Raw genomic sequence first — 12,707 nt, forward strand, 5'->3', positions numbered from 1 at the left:
GCATGATTGGCAGGCCAAATCCTGACTGCCAATCAGTGTTGAGTGGTTTGTTTGATTTATTAGGAAGCAGTGGTGTAATGGATTCTGACAAAATACTGCCAATTTTGGCCCTTCCTGGAGCTGTTTTCTAGGAGATCAAATAGAAAAGGACTGTCTAGATCCGATATTCTAAAATCCTAAGAGAGACTATAAGACAGTGCATACAGTATGCTAACTGCTTTACACTGTGACCTTTCCCATTAACCCCTGGCATTTACCAAATACTTACTAGATGCCTGATACTGTTGAGCATTTTATATATACCATTGGAGTGACTCCTCTCAAAATCCTCCAAAAAGGGCACTATTAATGACATCATTCCCTAGGCAAGGAGCCCAGAGAGATTAAACAGTCTGGACAGGGCTGATTGCTTTGTTCAGAAGGAAGTGAGCAAGGACAACAAACCCATATTTATTACATCTTTTAATGTGCCCTGGTTCCCTGAATGGGACTACAAGGTGTACTTTTGCCACTTGCATATGCCCAGTGGTATCTTGACTGATCAAGGATTAACTTCATGCTCGCACTTCCTGGGGAGATGTAAGAGATATGTGTAGGGAAAGTCCAGGTTAGGGGGCCCAAGATTCAAACTCTAGTTTAACTATGTAAGTCTTTAGCTCCACCGGCTGACCTCCTTAAGCATTCATTTACCTAGCTAAAATATGAGTGGTAAAGGAAGGGTGCTTGTCACCCTCATCGGGCACTGCTATGTGCTGTGTGCAATAAATACTTGATAAATATATGTCAGTGCGAATCCCCCAACATGCCACCCGCTGGCTCTGCAGTGAAGGCTGGAGAGCACCCAGGCATTATCAGTTGATTTATCAGCTGATTTATCAGCAGCACAGCATCCAGGCATTATCAGTTGATGTATCAGCAGCACAGCATCCAGGCATTATCAGCTGATGTATCAGCAGCACAGCAGCACAGCAGCACAGCACCCAGGCATTATCAGCTGATGTATCAGCAGCACAGCATCCAGGCTTTATCAGCTGATGTATCAGCAGCACAGCATCCAGGCATTATCAGCTGATGTATCAGCAGCACAGCACCCAGGCATTATCAGCTGATGTATCAGCAGCACAGCACCCAGGCATTATCAGCTGATGTATCAGCAGCACAGCATCCAGGCTTTATCAGCTGATGTATCAGCAGCACAGCACCCAGGCATTATCAGCTGATGTGTCAGTAGCACAGCATCCAGGCATTATCAGCTGATGTATCAGCAGCAGCACAGCATCCAGGCATCATTAGTAGATGTATCAGCAGCGGTCCTAGTCCCATTCCTAAAGAAACTTTCAGCCTAAACATGCTGCATGGGCTTTTGGTCCCAGAAGCTCCTGTGCAGAGCTCAAATTCAGCACAGTCAAAGTGTTCACTGTTCCTCCTGTGTTTTATACGGTTCCCTCCACCCACATGCCTCATTTCTGGAACCTCAAATCTTCCAAGTCTCTCTATGATTCAATCCTTACCTGTCCTAAGAGATATTTTCTTTTTAATTTTCCTCTGATTAATTGTGATCTGCCTTTCCTTAGGGCACAAAATGTTTTTCTCTCTGTCTCTGTCTCTCTCTGTCCCACTCAAGAAGTTTGTACATGTTTTCATTTTTGAACTGTGTGGACTAGAGCTTATGTTTTAGCTCCCCACTTGGACTCCTGGAAGGCAGAGGAAGGGTAGAATTTTCCCACTCCCACAGGACCTTGTATGAGACAGATGTTTTGTATGTGGTTGACTCTGAACGTCTTTACATATTGAGAATAAAATTATACTCATTAGTCTAACATTTTACAACTTTAATGTGTGATTGGCTAAAATGTAAATAATGATAATTTTAAAATTTTAATTAAAATACAATAATTATATTACTTCTGTTCTTCCTTTTCTTTCCTCCAACCCCTTCTGGATTTTCTACCTCTAACCCCTGCCATGGACCCCACTATTTCTCTCAAATCAATGGCTTCTTTTTCTTTGAATATTATTGTTACTTATGTATAAGCATAAATATATGTGTGACTTCCTGAGTCTCTCAAGTGTTGCTTGTGTTTATATGATTTCAAAGTTGACTGCTTGTATTGGATAATCAATACAAGGGGGCTCACCAATGGGAGAGGCTAGCTCTCCTCTCAGAAGTCATTAGTTGCCTGCAGTTTGAGGACTGGTGGCCATGAGACTTCCCCCTTCCGTGTTAGCAAGTCTACTTGGTGTTGACCTTGTTCAGGTCTTGTTAAGACAGCCACATTGTGGAAGTATCACAGATGTAGCTTCCCAATCATTTCCAGGAGACACAGTTTCATAGAAGACTTCCTGGTCATCTGGTTCTTGCCATCCTACTGCTGCCTCTTCCACAATGTTCCTTGAGCTTAGGTGCGAGAGTTCTATTGTATATGTATCCATTAGATCTGGACACCATGATCGGTATATCTCTGCATATAAAAAGGCAATTTGAAAATGTCTTTAAGGTTTACATTTTTATATGGATGTGGGTATGTTTGTGTATATATGACCTCCACATCTGTGCCATGGCATGTGCGTGTGTGTGTGTGTGTGTGTGTGTGTGTGTGTGTGTGTGTGTACAAAAGGAATGAGGCTGATGCCTGAACATCTACATGACACAGCCCAAAGCAAACTTCACATGAAAGTTCCTGTCCTACTTTTATTATTATTATATAATTATTATTTTATTTTTATTTTGTGTCCCATGTCTTTTCTTACCGTTAATGTTAACCAAGTTCTTTCGTTGGAAATTCTAGAGCATTTCCTAAGTTCTGTTTCTAGACATTCCGTTTCTGATTGGCTGTTGGTTTAGTTGTTGTTGTTGTTTTGCCTTGGTTTTGTGGGGTGGTTTTGCCTATTGCTTTCCTCGGGGTGTCACCTGAACAGGGATCTGTAGAGAAAGTGACCGTCTCCAGCTTTTCAGACGCACCCCCCTGCTTTCCGAGGCTGTCCTGGAAATACCCTTCTGTGGCGGGGCGTGCGCAAAGCTACACGTGGTCAGTTAACAGCTGAAGCAATGGTGCGTTCAGGTTTTCCTGTTTTGATCACCCTTGGCTTTGCTCCTAAACCACTGTCCTTCCTGTGGCCTCTATTAGAATCTGAATCTCATGGGCTCTTCCCTTCCCTGTTCAATCCCTTGTTTGGGGCTTTATTTACTTAATAATTTAATTGTTTCGATCTATTATTTAGCTTTTAAGCTACAATGTCTTCACCTATATGTGGACATCCTAAGAAAAACACCCCCTCAATAGACTGTCATATAAAATTATGTATACTTGATTTTTTTAAAAACTCCAAGAAATATGTATTCATTTCCTTAACAAACATGAACTGAGAATGAATAAATTATGTAAATTTTGAGCAAACACTTGTATCAATTTTCTTTGATGTTTATTTTAAAACCTCATAAAGCAGTAGTTTGAGGATCTAGACAGTTCAGCTGTATCTGATTTGCTTTTGTATTATATGGCTTTAGATTCCTGTTTTAGACCAAAGTCTTTGAGAAATTATATTTTAAAATAATTTCTATTGGTTGTGATATATCTCAGTAAAATATACCCTGACTCATACCCATGTTGGGATAGAGGAAGAAGCGAGGTTCTCGGTTGTGGTGAGACACGTCTGGTTTCTAGTCTGTCATTCAAGGTAGACTTTATAAATGACACAGCCCTGGATTCTCAGAGGCGCTCCCCACTAGAGATTCCCGTGGGTAAAGAAAATTCTGAGTGCTTGTCCGGTATTCCATCATCTCTACTGAGATCTGGAAAGCTAACTCAGTGGTGGTGGTTCTGACCACACTGTGCTTGGAACTGTTCAGGTTTGCTGAGACTCACCCTACAAATGCAGTTCTTGGGGCTTTAGTGAAACCCTTACCCTCTAGTCCCCACGGCACACAAGGGGTGAGGCAAGATATATAATTATACACGAACAATTCTCCATTAGTCTCGGCTCCCTGAGCCTTTAAATATCCTTCCATAGACCATGTGGTGAGTTAGCGTCACTGAATGGAGCCTACTATTATGCCATCTTTCAACCAACCAACCAAGAAAGCAAAACCTTTCCCAGATGCACAAGCTCATATATTTGCTTCACGGTTGTTGCTGTATTACAAGCTTCCCCAAACTCAGTGATCTAAATAGTTAGTGATATTTTATGATTTTATAGGTTAATAATTTGTACTGATCTAAGTGGAGGTAACTCACTTCTGTCCTATCTGAAAAATAGTCTGAAAACAGTGGCAAAAAGAGGGAAAATTGATATATGCAAGGACTTTTCAAGTCTAGGGTTGTATCATATTTTCTTTTTTATACTATTTTTAATTTTATTAATTTTGAATATGCCAGACATATTCAAACAAAGCCTGGTATATTAAGTTGAGGCAGGACCAAGCCCCTCCCCACTCCATCAAGGCTGAGCAAGGCATCCCACCATTGGGAATGGGCTCCAAAAAGCCAGCTCAGGCAGCAGAATAGATCCTGGTCCCACTGTCAGGGGGTCCTCAAACAGATCAAGCTACACAACTGTTTCCTACATGCAAACGGCCTAGTTCGGTCCCATACAGGCTCCACACCTGTCAATCTAGAGTTCATGAGTTTCCATAAGCTTTGTCCAGTTGTCTCTGTAGATTTCCCCATTATTGTTGACTCCCCTCTCATACCATCCCTCCTCCCTCTCTTTGACTGGACACCTAGAGCTCAGCCTGGTACTTGATTGTGGATCTCTGCATCTGTTTCCGTCAGTTACTAAATGAAGGCAGCCTACCCAATGGGAAAATATCTTTACCAACCTCACATCTGATAGAGGGCTGATCTCCAAAATGTATGAAGAATTCAAGAAACTAGACATCAAAATACCAAATAATCCAATTAAAAATGGGGTACAGATCTGAACAGAGAATTCTCAACAGAAGAATCTCAATTGGCCAAAAAGACATTTAAGAAAATGTTCAACATCTTTAGGCATCAGGGAAATGCAAATTAAAATGTGTCTGAAATACTATTTTATATCTGTCAGAAAGGCTAAGATAAAAAACACCGAGGACAGCTTATGCTGGAGAGGATGTGGAGTCAGGGGAACACTCCTCCACTGCTGGTGGGAGTGCAAACTGGTCCAGCCACTTTGGAAATAAGTATGGAGACTTCTCAGAAAACTGAGAATCAATCTACCTCAAGACCTAGTAATACCACTCTCGGGCATATACCCAAAGGATGTTTAATCATACCACAAGGACATTTGCTCAACTATGTTCATAAGAGCATTATTCATAATAACCAGAACCTGGAAACAACCTTGATGCCCCTCAACCGAAGAATGGATAAAGAAAATGTGGTACATTTGCATAATGGAATATTACTCAGCTGTAAAACACAATGACATCATGAAATTGGCAGGCAAATGGATAGAACTAGAAGAAAACCATCCTGAGTGAGGTAACCCAGACTCAGAAAGACAAACACGGTATATACTCACTCATAGTGGATACTAGATGTAAAGCAAAGGATAACCAGACTACAACCCACAACCCCTGAGAAGCTAGGTATCAAAGAGGACCCTAAGAAGGACACATGGATTGCCCTGGGAAGGGGAAATAGATGGGATCTCCTGGGTAAACTGCACAGTAGGGGTAGTAGAGGGGAGGGGATGGGGGATGAGACCATAAGGGATCGGGATGGTGGAGTTGGGGGAGGGACAGTGGGAGAAAAATGAAAGAGACAGCTTGATAGAGAGAACACCATGGGGTTAGGGAGAAACCTGGTGCTAAGGAAACTCCCAGGAATCCACAAGGATGACCCCAGCTGGGACTCCTAGCAGTAGTAGAGAGTAATCAGGTTGGTGACTACCCTGTCATCATAGAGCCTTCATCTGGTTATACAAAGTCTTAAGCAAGGGAAAGTTAGTGTCACTCACCAGACAGGAAAGAGGGACTTCTTTTATTATGGAGGGGGAGATCAGGGACACATGTTCCTTACAAGCCTGCTCAAATGTCCCCATTCCTAGCCTGAGTCAAACTCCTTCCACTGTTCTCCATAGACTTGTCAATTCCAGAATGCGTGATTTTCTTCTGAGTTTTCAGTCATATTTAGTTATTCCTGCAGGAGATACTTCTAGAGCCAACTTAGAACCCCAACTGGTGCTCTGCCTATAGTTTTAGGGGAAATTTTTGAACTTGTTGCTTTCTTCCTGCCCACACAGTAAAGCAGTCAGAAGCAGTCACCTCACCCCGTATTCCTTAAAACCATCTTTACTAGCTGGGCGGTGGTGGTGCACACCTTTAATCCCAGCACTCAGGAGGCAGAGGCAGGCGGATCTCTGTGAGTTTGAGGCCAGATTGGTCTACAAGAGCTAGTTCCAGGACAAGCTCCAAAGCTACAGAGAAACCCTGTCCTGAAACAAAACACAAAACAAAACAAAACAAACAAACAAAACCAAAGAAAAACATCTTTACTAGAATAATACTCGAGGGTTGGAGAGATGGCTCAGTGGTCAAGAACACTGGCTGCTCTTCCAGAGGTCCTGAGTTCCTGCATTAAGTCAGAACACTATATACATAATAAATAAGTATTTATAACAAACAAATAATGTTCAAATATAACAGCTACTCAGTCTCCAAAATCCTACTCCTCCATCAAATCCCTCTCCTCAGGTCTTGGGGAACCATGCAGAAAAGGAGACAGAAAGATTGTAAGTGAGTGGGGATGGAGAACAGCAAGGAAACAAGACCGTCTAGACACAACAGGGCTGGCACCCAGACAAATTCACGGGGACTGTGGCAGCATGCAGAGGGCCCACACAGGTCCGAGCCAGATGAGGTCCCAATGCTGAGAGGGGAACTGGACACAAGGCCCCATCCTTAATGCAGAAACTTTCTCCAACTGACAACAGCTGACCAAAGAAACAATAGTTTTCTCCAGTGGCTTCTCACTGGGTATGCACACCACATTTAACGAAGACCTCGGGCCAGCACAGAATAAAGTCCCTGGTATTTTTGGAGATGCTTTGACTGATAATACTTTTGGGGGCTTTTTTTTTCTGTTGTTTTTCTAATATGTTTTGTGTTTTTATGGGTTTTGTAGTGTGTGCATATCTGTGCGTGTGCGTGTGTTTGTGCGCATGTACAAAAATGTGTACTCATGCAAGCATGTGTATGTGTTTCTCATGTTTTCTTTCTTTCTTTCTTTCTTTCTTTCTTTCTTTCTTTCTTTCTTTCTTTCTTTGTTTCATTCTGGATTGTTTGCTTGTTTATTGGTCTGTTTGTTTTTTTAAAGAGAGAGAGAAAAGGTGTGGAGTTGGATGGGTGGGGAGAGGGAGAAGATCTGGGAGGAGATGAGGGAGGGGAAACTGTGATCAGAATGCACTGTATAAAAAATTATTTTCAATAATTAAAAAAAAGGTGAAGCTGGAGCTGGCATGGTGGCGCATGTCTGCACTTAGGAAGCCAAGGCACAAGAACCTCTTGGGTTGGAAGCTATCCTGGGCTACAAATTGAGAGTTAGTCTCAAAACAAAAAAAGTAAATTCATATGCAAACTGGCTTATACACAAAAGAAGAATTGTTCATTTATGCAAATGAAAAACCTAGAGGCGCCATTGTTCCTGACAAAAACCCTCAGGAGTCAAGCTCTTTTTACTACTGTCTGTCCACTCTGCTCGTGTCCTACTGACCCTGGACATGAATCAAGCTCTCTCTACTGTCTGTTCATTCTGCTTCCTTCTGCTGACCCTGGATTCAGTGTGTCCTTTTTTATTTGTTAGTTTTTTGTTTTATTTTTTGAGACAGGGTTTCTCTGTGTAACAGTTCTGGCTGTCCTTAGACCAGGCTGGCCTCGAACTCACAGAGATCCGCCTGCCTCTGCCTCCCAAGTGCTGGAACTAAAAGCGTGTGCCACCCCCGCCCTGCTCAGTGTGTCCACTTCAGGTGACAAGATGGTTGAACCCTCTACGTTCAAACCCCCAGGCACACTCCCTCTGGAACCAGAAGCCAAAGTAAACTCCTTCCCTGAGTTGCTGTCTTATCGGTTTATTTTTTATCACAGCAATAGAAAAGTAACTAACACATCTGTGAGGTCACAGGTCGATGTGGCTCTGGGGTCCACTGGATGAAGACAGAGATGCTCAAGAATCAAAGAAGCCTTGGAGCTGATATGTTGGATGCTACAAGCGCTCTGTGGGCTTTTACCAAAATGTATAAGAAAAGATATCAGGAGTTCTGTTAGTTTTCGCACTGCTGTGGCAAAAGCCTCTTAAAGAAGGAATTATCTGTTCTGGCTCATAGTTCAAAGGGACAGTCCACCATGACAGGGTGACAGGAGTCTGCAGTAACTGGTTACATTGCATCTGCAGTCAGGGAGCAAAGAGAGGTCAAAGCTCAGGCTCAGCTAGCTTTCTCATTTTCTCTTGAAAATTATTGTTTTAAATTATTATTTAAAATTATTGTTTTAAAGAGCATAAGAAATATACACAGGGAAATACATATATACGTACATGCACACTCATGCACATAAAACACATAAAAACATAAAATTGAAAACCAGAAAAGCAAACTACTAGTAAGGTTAAAAAAAAAACAAAAGCCCAAACAAAGCATTAAAGAGACAAAGCATCCCTAAAAATACCACCGAGTCTGTCTTCTGTTGGCCATCTATGGCTGTGCATGGGGCCTGCCCTTAAGTGTGGTTGTATACCAGTGAGACTCCATTGGAGAAAACTAAGTTCCCTTTGCTAGTGGCTGTCAGCTGGAGATGGCTTCTCTGTTAGGGTGGGAGATCATATCCACCTCTTCTGAGCGAGGAGACCGCGCCTGGCTTGGACCCGCGCAGGGCCTGTGTGTGCTGCCACAGTATCCACAAGTTCATACGTACATCCATCCTGTTACGTCTGGAAGACAGTTTCTGTGGTCCATCCCACTGACTCTTACAGTCTGTCTGCCCTCCTCTTCAGCAAAGCTCCCCGAGCCCCGAAGGGTGGGGTAGCATTCTTGTTTTTATGTGTGCAGTCTGAAACCCCAGCCCATGGAATAGTGCTGACCACACTTAGCATGAGTCTTCCCACATCTGTTAACTTAGTCTAGACACTCCCTCACTCATGTGTCCAGACGCTTGTCTAAAGGAAAAAGAATCACGATCATCCTAAACCACTGGGTAAAAATATTTCTGCTTCAGGCAAATCATCGAAGGTTCAGAAGTGGGTAGGCCTTTCCGGATAGTGTGCCTCCTTCCTCTCATAGGATGTGTATGCATGAATATGCCGGAAGGGTGCGGACTTTATGGCTGGGCTTGAAACATCAGATTGCCCATGCCAGACACCCAGCATCTAGCACCAAAGTTAACCACATTTATCATTATAACTAGTGTTCCATTCCAGTGTGTGGATGCGACTACCTGGTTTTATGAAAATAGGTCTCATGTAGCCCAGGCTGGCCTTGAACTTCTTCTGATCCTCCTTCTACCTCCCAGTGCTAACGTGATAGATGTGTTACCACCCCCCCCCCCCGTCACTGTTCTAATCGTCTCACAGGTGCTGATGACGGACTTCACAATGCGTGAAGCAGGGCCCCTTAATGTTCTTATTTTGTACATGAGCAGACTAGAGCCCAATGCAGTTAGAGTGTTTCTATTACACAGCTAGTAAATGGCATAGCCATTTATTGATATCTTAAGATTCTTCAGCCAGCCATGATGAGAAGCGGCAAAGACATCCTATATTTGTTACAAAGAGCCCTCATAATATGGCATTTTGTAAACATAGCTCTGTCTGATTGTCTATAACAGCCTGTGAGGACGAGAAGTGCCCTGAAGAACAGACTTATTTCAAAACCATGACCACCCCCATTCTGTCTCTTTCCCTCCGTGTTGGAGGTGTGGGCTCACTCTGCCATGCCGCACCCTTTCTGCCAGGATTACTGGCACTCAACCAGTGAGCCAGAATAATTCTCCTTCCTTAAGCTGTTTTCTCAGATATCCTGTCACAGAGAAAGCTAATTAATATACTAACAATTAACAGGCTAATTAATATAGCTTCTGTTGACCTGTGGAACAAAACAATAGCCTGCTTCCTGCTCAGGTCTGTTTGTCTTGTGAAAACTGACTTCCATGTTATAACAGCTTCAGCAGTAGAGAGGAAGTAACCATGTCCAGAATGTTCATCTGTTGAGACAGAAAGGGAAAACAGTAACACGGTTTGTCAAATCAGGAAACTTTCCAGTGTTCAGTTCCATTTGCTCCAAAATCCCAAACTGAAATGATTAAATTAACAAGTAATTTGAAATTTAAACCAAAAAACGTAATACAAAATTTTTAATCAAGACCAGATTTGAACAGGGTTTTTCCCTTGTTACACTAGCCAAGAACTTTCTAAAGGGTAACACTAGATATATACACTAAATATGTTAATACACTAGACCACTTAAAACTGGAAGTCTCTTAAATTGTTAATAGTGGACTAAATTGTCACAATGAAGTGTTTATAGTATGTACAGTGTAATCCTACTGCTCAAAAATCTCTTCAAGGAAATAGAACAAAGGATAGAAGAAGCTATAGGCACAGAAAAGTTCTCTCTCTCTCTCTCTCTCTCTCTCTCTCTCTCTCTCTCTCTCTCGTGTGTGTGTACTTTGTTACAACATTGAATGAAATATGCAAATATAAAACTTTTACTTAGATTTCTCAAGGTCCATGACTCTACTTAGAAATACTATTCCAATAATTCTTCTAAAGAAAAGAAGTAGAACAGAGGGGAAGAACATGCTTTAGTTACAACACGTTTTCAATACAGTATTTGTGGCCCCAAACTGGAAATTACCTGCCAAGCACAGTGGAAATAGATTAGTCATAGTGAGTTATGTTTGTGTTACAAGTTACCATCTAACCATGGAAATGTGAAAATGGCAGGCACTAAAGCTACATAGAAATATGAAGTAATTGTTGGATATCATTTTAAGTCTCTGTGTTGAGCACTCACTATTGAAGTCAGCACGCAATTTGTCTATATCTCTCCATCCTTAGAGAGAGGACAAGAGGGTTCAAGCCTTACACAGATGCAAAAAGGGATACTCGATTGCCAAGTAACTTTCCCAAGTTTATACACTTAGTAGAGCCAGAACTCAAATGTAAGCTATCCGATACCGAAAGCCCAGATAAGAGACAACGGTGCTGTGTGTGCAGAAGCGGTGTGCCTGAGAGGCAGGGCAGGAGGACCAGTGGAGCAATGGCGGAGCTTTACCTTCGCACCATTTTGGGTGCAGTGCCAAGTCCAATAACGAACCTAAGCAAATGGCTGGAAAGGGGTACCCTAGACCATCACGAGTGCTTTGTTCAAACGGAAGGTTGTATATGTTCCTCCTAGAAAAGCAGATGCACAGATCTCCTTATAACACAGCTGTCGGCCTTTACGCAAACTCATTTTCTCTAGAATATTATCTCTAACATGGACTGGCCACTGAAGTGCTGTGGTACTAAAGACAACCAAGTTACTCCCACAATGTTGTTATTAGTAAGATGTTTCTCTGTCATGTCTTTACAAAAATGGAAGGAAAGTTCTCCATAATTGGTGGGGGCGCTGAAACCTCACACTCCTTTCACGTTTCCTTTCTCCCTTCTCTTTGCTTCCTTAGCTGTGTCGCAAGAATATTAACAGTGGATGGCTTCACTCATGCCAGAAGACTATGGGTCTTTCTGTATCTGAAAGGTAAAAACACACTTTGGATAATTCAAATATATATTTTTTAAAATTTTAACATTTAAAATTTTTTTTAAAAAAAAATATGTTAAAATTCAGAATGTCAGTGTCTATTAAGACTCAGAATGCCATACAAACACTGGAATTTTAGCAAAATTTTTATACGTGCAGCTTGGGCTTCCCTTATGTCAGGCGCAAATTTTCATCTGTGTTTTTATGAGAATCTAAATAGAAACTAAAAGATAAGTTGGTCAAGTGAAAGTTTAAGCAGGCACCGGGCTTGCCAGCATCCTGCCAGCCTCAGAAGATGTCACAAGGGTCAGAGCACACACGCATGATTGAGCTGTGGCTGAGCGTGTGAGGCACATGTGACCGGAGGAGTCGCATGCACCCCTTCCAAGTAACGCTTGGGGAAGTTGTCTTCAAGAGCCACCCCAGGGTAGAAAATCCATGGGTGGGGAGTACAAGGGGCCTTTCCAAAAACACAAGAACTTTTTTTTTTGCTTTTCATGAGTGTTCTCAGAATGAAGAGAAGGGAAGAATGACTTCCGCAGGTGACAGCTACATACATAGTGGAAGTGATGTTTGAGGGCATTGAGGCAGGGACATGCAGGTCCCACGGGACAGTTCAAAGTCGGGTCAACAGAGCTTTTCTTTTTCTGAGTGAGCGTCAGTGTCACAGGGCAAGCTGTTGGGCGATCTCAGCAGCGCTCTTCCTTTTTAAGGGTCTGTGGGGTCACCTAGTCCCCAGGGCCTATTACATTCTATCTTGTGATTTGACTCTTCCGTCAACTATGCGTCGTGAGGAATACTATGGCATTAGTTACGTCCCACACTGAGGACTTTAAAACAAACTGGAGAAATACATCACACACTGAGAACGTTATATAAAAACCAAGATTGCATACAGTAGCATGCCTGATGAATGGAAATAGGCTCCAAGGAATCCAAAACAGATGGGAGGCCCTCGTGGGAATCAGTAACACAATAAGTAGGGAGGAATG

This window comes from Arvicola amphibius, chromosome 1, assembly GCF_903992535.2.
Source record: "Arvicola amphibius chromosome 1, mArvAmp1.2, whole genome shotgun sequence".
NCBI classification, from domain to species: domain Eukaryota; kingdom Metazoa; phylum Chordata; class Mammalia; order Rodentia; family Cricetidae; genus Arvicola; species Arvicola amphibius.